This window comes from Myotis brandtii, unplaced genomic scaffold, assembly GCF_000412655.1.
Source record: "Myotis brandtii unplaced genomic scaffold, ASM41265v1 scaffold439, whole genome shotgun sequence".
Classification (NCBI taxonomy): domain Eukaryota; kingdom Metazoa; phylum Chordata; class Mammalia; order Chiroptera; family Vespertilionidae; genus Myotis; species Myotis brandtii.
Window position 1 is genome coordinate 553,433 of NW_005366783.1, and position 7,106 is coordinate 560,538.

The window sequence follows — 7,106 nt, forward strand, 5'->3', positions numbered from 1 at the left end:
AGTGCCCACAGCACCCTGCGCCCCAGCCCAGCTCGTCGGGCCACACAGCCCACGTCTCTGTGATCTAAAGGCTGAGCCACACCTTCTCCCGAGGTGGGAGCTCCTTCCGAGCGTGTCTCCGCCAGCCCCCCGCACGGCACCCCTCACCTCTCACACGGACAGTCCCCTCACCCGCAGGGTCACAGGCCAGGATAGCACCAGCCCTCGGATGGACTGTTTTTTCCAGTGTGCACCAGTACACACCGGTGGTAAAGATCAACTTATAAACTGGGCAGTTTCACAGAGGAGTCATTCAACCCCACAGCTCAGCAACCTCAACATACGATGGCTTTAAGTTGAAAAACGTTCACTTTCCACATAAAGGAAGCGCCTTAAGGCTTCTCTCTGGCATGTCCGCATCGCCAGCACCACCAGCACCGCGACACGCCATCGATGGCGGGACGGCTGCTCAGCGGCGAACAGCGGGAGCGTGTACAGCGTGGAGACACCGAATATTCATGTTCCAGGAGGAATGAAGCGGGAGGGCCCAAAATCCCCCCACTCCTCCCAGCGCACAGCCTAAGGCGTAGGAACTGTTTATTTCTGGAACCGCGTTCACAGGGGGTGGGGGTGGGGGGGCTGCTGTCCTTGCACCGTCAGTAACCATTTACACTGATCGTCCCCTGCTGTAGCCTGTGATGGAACCGCGCCTGCTACCCGGAGGCACTGTCCTGTACTGCCCACTCGTGCCCCATTGCAATCTGCGTCTTCAGCACAAAGACGCTGCTTGAGCCGTCGTGCATTTGCCGCCCAGGGAGCACCCACCAAGGCCGACGGACTGAATTCCAGTGCTGGGGGGACCCAGGCCCCCCAGAAACTGAGTTAACCCCGCCCCTCCCACCCAGGAATCTCCAGGATCCCGAGTCCGGAAAGCTAACCTGTAACCACAGATCAGACAGACCCGTGGGGACAGGACAAGCTGGGAGCTGAGGCTGGAGCAGTGGACGGCTTGTGCTGTCACTTCCCAAATGAGCGGGTAACAGGCTCACTTTGGTCAAGCGCTTGGGGGAGGATCCGCAGGAGCTGGGGCTCCAGAGCCTGCCACTGCCCGGGGTCAGGGGGGCCGTGAGGCAGGTCCAGCCGGCCCCCAGGTGCAGACCTAGCTCATCAGGACTAAAGGCTGCTCCTAAGGTTGGGCAACACCCACCACTCAGGGCAGAGGTCACAGCTGCCACCTGATGACATTTAAAATCCAGGAATCCCTCACGAGAACATTCTTCATCACCGACATCACCTGCTGGCACGAGCAGCTGCCCTCTGCCTGCCAGTTCCGCCAGGGCCGGCTCCCGTGTGTGATGCCGTGTCCTCGTGGGCACGGCCTGCGGTCCGGACGGTAGGTCTTCCGAGCACAGGCTCAGCCAGTCTTGTTCAAGGGTCCCCTCCACCACTGAGGAGGAATGGAGTCCATGATCAATAAACAGCAGCTCTGTCGCTGCGAGACCAACCGGGGAACGTGGCGCTGAGGGGACAGCATGTCTGGAAGTAGAAGACAGGGTCTAAGCCCAAGCTCTTCACGGGAAGGGGTGCGACTGCAGGCAAATCACTCAGTTCCTAGAGGCCATTCCTCATCGCTGTGAAGTGGAGACAGGCCATCTTCCCTGCCCATCCCCCAGCAAGGGAGTGAGACAGGCAGACGATGCCCCCGGGCTCTGTGCGCTCCCTGTGGACGGAGAAACCACCCACGGGCGACAGCAGTATTAACAGGGGCTGGTCAGCAGACGTTAGTCAACTAAACGAGGCAGAAGCGCCCCAGACGCAAGGGCGGGCGCGCTCACTCGAGGCCTCGGCCAGGAGCAGCAGCACGAGAGAAGCTCCAGGCAAACCTCAGAAGCTGCTCAAGGCCAGGAGCCTGGAGAAGCGGTACTGGGTGAGCCCGGCAGGTGTGCTCAGTGGTTAGGCCTCGAGTCCAATTCCTGGTCAAGGTTCAATTCCTGGGTTGCAGGTTCGATCCCCAGCCCAAGGCCTCTCACATCGATGTCTCTCTTTCTCTCTTCCCCTCCCTTCCACTGTCTCTAAAAATCATAATCAATGGGAAAAAGATCCTGGGATGAGGATTAACAAACAAAACAAGACCCTGGGTGAGCTCATACCACGTCTGCGTGCTTGTCTCCAGCCCGTTCCCGGCTGGACGGCACCGATTCCCAGTAAGAACCAGCCTTTGTTCGTGGACTGCCAGAGAGAGTGAGAAAAGGCAGAAGAGCACACAGATTCCTGCTTAAGATTATCCTGCCACTCACTGACAAACAGAAGAAACAAGAAAAACTGTTACAGATGAAGGTGCAGACACTCTCCTCAGTCACCTGGTAGCAGGCGGCCGGCCCTGTGCTCCCAGGGGCCGCCCCCGCTGCTCCATGGGATACAGTCCCGTGTCCACTCCTCCCTGGCCACGGCCCTGAAGCAAGAAGCCCTTGGAGGCCAACGACCAACAGCCAGTGAGAAAAAACACTGCAGCACTGGGCCCCTCACTCAGGGACCTGCCATCAGCACAGACCAGACCAGAGAGGGGTCAGAGCGAAGCCAGGGCTGAGCTGCCACAGGGGCTGAGCTGCCACAGGGGCTGAGCTGCCGCCAGGGCCATGTGCAAAGCTCACAGGCAGAGGCTTGCCTGCAGTGGAGCAGAGGGAGCAGAGGGGCGGGAATCTGAAACCCGAGAGAAAAAATAAGGAGCGTCCTGGCCCTCGGCCACCTTCTAAGAGGCAGCCACGTGTCGCTGGCCTGGGAGCTTCGTCCCCACAGTGAGTCTTCCTTCCCCTGACCCGGTGGTGTCTGCTCTTTACCACCAAAGGCCTAACCTACAACAGAGACTGTCAGCAGAAGCAGAGTTACCACCAACAGACCTTGGACACAATGCAGAGGGTTGGCGAGTGGAATCGGGTGGGTAAAGGCAATCCCTACCCGACGCACAGGCCTCTCCAGAGCCCACGGAGGAGAAAGATAGAAAACTCGGACTCGTACCCCTGTCCCAGCCAGAAACCTGGCAGCCCAGCCTAAGCAGGTGAACACGGTGGTGGAAAAGTCCTCAGAGGGACTGTCTTAACGGGCTGGTGAGCCAGTCGCCACATACACAGAGCGGCCGCAGTGGCTGTGGAGGACGCTACCCTGAGTCAGGGGCTGTAGCGAGAAGACTGGAGAGATGTTCACGGACTCAGGGACAAAGGGCCCAGGCAGCGACAGTGACGAGCAGAACAGACTGTGGCTGAGACGCGCGGGTTCCCACGAGGCTGGGCTTGCTGTCCTGTCCTTGGGCGTCAGCAAACGGCAACTTCTGCCTTGAGCGCTGAGCTAAGGGAGTTTTTGTTCCTTATATGCAAGAGTGAAGACTGGAACAGAGGATGTACAGTGAAAGTGCAAGAGGAAAAGCATTTGCTGAGGGTGGAGAGAACACCCCACTTTCAACCCAACCATCTATATAATAAGCATATAATAAGCATCAAAACACACGTCGCACATGCACAGCAGCTTTACTTGTGAACAGGAAGAAGCTGGCAACGACCTCCCCATTCAAGGGCCTGCGAACTGAGCCGATTCGGTCCCACAGGCACCCCTCCCAGCAGCCCAGGCTCCATGGCCCGGGGGATCCGACACCGAGGGACAGAAACCTGCGTTTAGGGGATGGAAGAGGCTCATGATGTGATGTGTTCCGGAAAAAAGGTTACAAACAGCATTTACTGCCTCTGTAAAAAGCAGCACATTTGCATTAAACAAGCCAGTCTCTGCCGTCTGTAACGGTCCTGTCTCTGTGTGATTCTCAACCCCAACCTAATTTCTTCTAAACCACAGAAACTCTCCCAAAAAATTAAAGATTTTCTTTCAGTTTGGGAACGCCAAGTCCTGCCTCTACTGCAGGACTAGCCAGTCCTGTGGTTAAAAAAAACCGGTAGAAAAGGAAAAAAGAAAGGGTGAGCGAGACCACGGAAAGGAAGAGGGGCTGGGGTCAGGCCGGCTGAAGGCCTCCTGCACAGCTGCTCCAGGTTCCCGACCGCAGGCCAGCCTCCCGCCTGTCTCCCCGTGTTCCCACCATGCTGTGCAGTCTCACCCCGGCGCTGACGGTCCTGTGACCCGTTTCACATCAACTCAAGTCCCAGTTCCTTCGGAAAAGGCCAGGCTCTCTTACAACAGAAAGAGATGTATTTCCAAATTCAAAGATCTCCTTAAGAGAATCACGCAGACTCTCCGAGGCTGTAGTCACTGCACTGGAATGCCAGGCAGCCCACGTCACTAAAAAGGCAATCACGGCGGTGAGCTGTCTGCTGTTGAATGGCAACAGAATTCTAAGACAAGGACCTTCTAAGATACTCCAGAACATCTAAGTCTTCTCATAATCTACGAGATAACACGGCTAGTGGCAATCTAGAACGTTCAAGTCCATCAAGGTCTACAGATAAAGGTCTGGCCCGTGTGCTCAATGGTTAGAGCACTGAAGGGTCACAGGTTGGATTCCTGGTCAAGGGCACGTACCTGGGCTGTGGGTTTGCTCCCCACCCCTGGTCAGGGCATGTGCGGGAGGCGACCAATCACTGTGTCTCCTCTCTCACATCGATGCTTCCCTCTCTCTCTCTCTCTCTCACACACACACACAAAAGCAATCTTCTTAATTAAATAACGCGAGAAGGAAAAAAAAAAGACAAGGTAAAGAAAAGCTCTCTCCAAAACTGATGTCAATATATTTGACATTTAACTATCAAGTAGTTTTTACTAAAAAGTGTGACAACAATAATCCTTCCTCCAAACAGGTCTTCCCTTCATTGACCTGGTTGAGAAAGTCCCTCAACTGTCAAGAAAGCCAAGACTTCCATCCAGTGCCCTGGGGCTCAGCCAAGTTCACGCTTCGGGAACCTCGGTGAAAGGTTGGACCGCGATCAAGTGCCTGCAAAGGTCTGGCACAGTGCTGGTGCACAGGCCGGGCACCACGGCCAGGCCCGGAGAAAAACTCAAATCCGAGACAAGGAAGTATGGGCATTATTCACTTGAAAAATTAAAATATACAATAAACAGCTGTAGAATATCACCAGTCAGGCTTTTTTAAGTTGTATTAATAGTTTACACGGGTTAAAAAAAAAAATCATTGCTTAATTAACGCAGGTTTTTAAATGAGAAGTTAAAGCAGGGGCTTACATCTTTCTCAAACAAAAGTGGTCCCAAAACTTTTAAAAATGTTAGAGCTACGTGTAGTTGTACCTTTGACAACACGGTGGGCATAGATTTACTTATTTTTTTTCCCAGCTCAGCTTGACAAACGCATTTTTATTAGAAACAAAAGAAGCCCAAGAAAACTGAAGCGACATTACCATACTTGGTGCCTCCAAGTTTAGGTACATTGAAGAACTTCTTGCGTGAACTGTCATTTAATGTTTCAATAAGGTACTCAAAGGTGTATCCTGAAAAATAAAATACAATAAAACATACATTAATTAAACACAGTTACAAAGGACCTTACTCAAAGGGAAAACACCTGGAAATCAACTTGACCCAACAGAATCTTCTGCAATGATAAAAATGTTATATTTACGCCCTGTGCAATGAGCCACATGTGGCTACTGAGCTACTTGAAATGCGGCTACAGCCACCGATGAACTCAAATTTTTTATTTTTAATTCATCTATACTAATAAAAGGGTAATATGCTAATTAGACCGGGAGACCTTCCAGACATCCTTCCGGACAAAGCCATGGTGGCGGAGCCAAGGCAGAGGCGGTTGGGGGCAATCAGGTCAGCGGGGATGGGGATGGGGGGTGGGGGGGCAGTTGGGGGCGAGCAGGCCGGCAGGGGGTCAGTAGGTCAGTGCGGGGGCAGTTGGAGGAGAGAAGGCCGGCAAGCAGAGTAGTTAGGGGCGATCAGGCAGGCAGGCAGGTGAGCGGTTCGGAGCTAGCGGTCCCGGATTGCCAGAGGGATTGGGCCTAAACCGGCAGTCGGACATCCCCCAAGGGGTCCCAGATTGGAGAGGGTGCAGGCCGGGCTGAAGGACCTCCCTCCCCCCCACACACACGAATTTCGTGCACTGGGCCACTCGTTTAAACATAAAAAGTCACATGCAGCTACTGTCCACTGCATTGCACAGTCCATCTCTCAACCCCGCTCGATTCTTATCAAGTAAAAACCGGTAACAGAATTAAGTGTTGAAATGTGGTAACAAAGAAACCAGAAAGGGACAATGAAAATGACTTAAAGGATGGATGGGCATGTTTGGGGAAGGCACGTCCCGAATATTTCATAAACAGGCGGCAATTTGAGAACGGCCCAATTAGGATACACGGATTGACTTTTCTTAAAAAATAAAAAAGCATCAGAGGACAAGATGATGACAATGCGCCCCAGCTGGCTAGGCTCAGTGGATAGACCAGTGGTTCTCAACCTTCCTAATGCCGAGACCCTTTAATACAGTTTCTCATGTTGTGGTGACTCCCAACCATAAAATTATTTTCGTTGCTACTTCATCACTGTGATTTTGCTACTGTTATGAATCGTCATGTAAATATCTGATATGCAGGATGTATTTTCATTGTTATAAATTGAACATAATGAAAGCATCGTGATTCATCACAAAAACAATATGTAATTATAGATGTGTTTTCCGGTGGTCTTAGGCGACCCCTGCGAAAGGGTCGTTCGACCCCCCAACGGGGTCGCGACCCACAGGTTGAGAACCGCTGGGATAGAGCATCAGCCTGCAGACTGAAGGGTCCTGGGTTCGATTCCCGGTCAAGGGCACATGCCCGGGTTGTGGGCTCGATCCCCGGTGGGGGGCGTGCAGGAGGCAGCCGATCCGTGATTCTCTCTCATCACTGATGTTTCTAACTCTCTCTCCCTCTCCCTTCCTCTCTGAAATCAATAAAAATACATTTTTTTAAAAAAGATGATGAGAATGCATTCGACAACATGGACAAAATCAAAACCCAACACGTAACGGGTAAGAGAGACCCCAACAGGCCTGGAGAGTGAAAGCAAAAGTGCAACAACTCCTTCGGGTGAACGGGCCGATTCTCCCTAAAGGAGGACGCGTTCTTCCCGGTTTTGCACGAACGGAGACTGAACCACGAAGGCTGGGGCCTCGGGGGTCCGGGCGTCCC

At 53.2% G+C, this 7,106-nt stretch overlaps 1 protein-coding gene across 1 annotated transcript in view; it reads right to left on the reverse strand.

Moving 5' to 3' along the window:
* The window catches only part of IREB2 (iron-responsive element binding protein 2), a 39,425-nt gene that overhangs the window by 28,140 nt on the left and 4,179 nt on the right, over positions 1-7,106 (reverse strand). The window contains exons 2-3 of the mRNA XM_014546255.1: positions 6,475-6,478; positions 5,328-5,420 (exon numbers count right to left, since the gene is read on the reverse strand). The gene's annotated coding sequence lies outside the window, so the exon portion shown is untranslated. The remainder of the gene's footprint in view (positions 1-5,327; positions 5,421-6,474; positions 6,479-7,106) is intronic.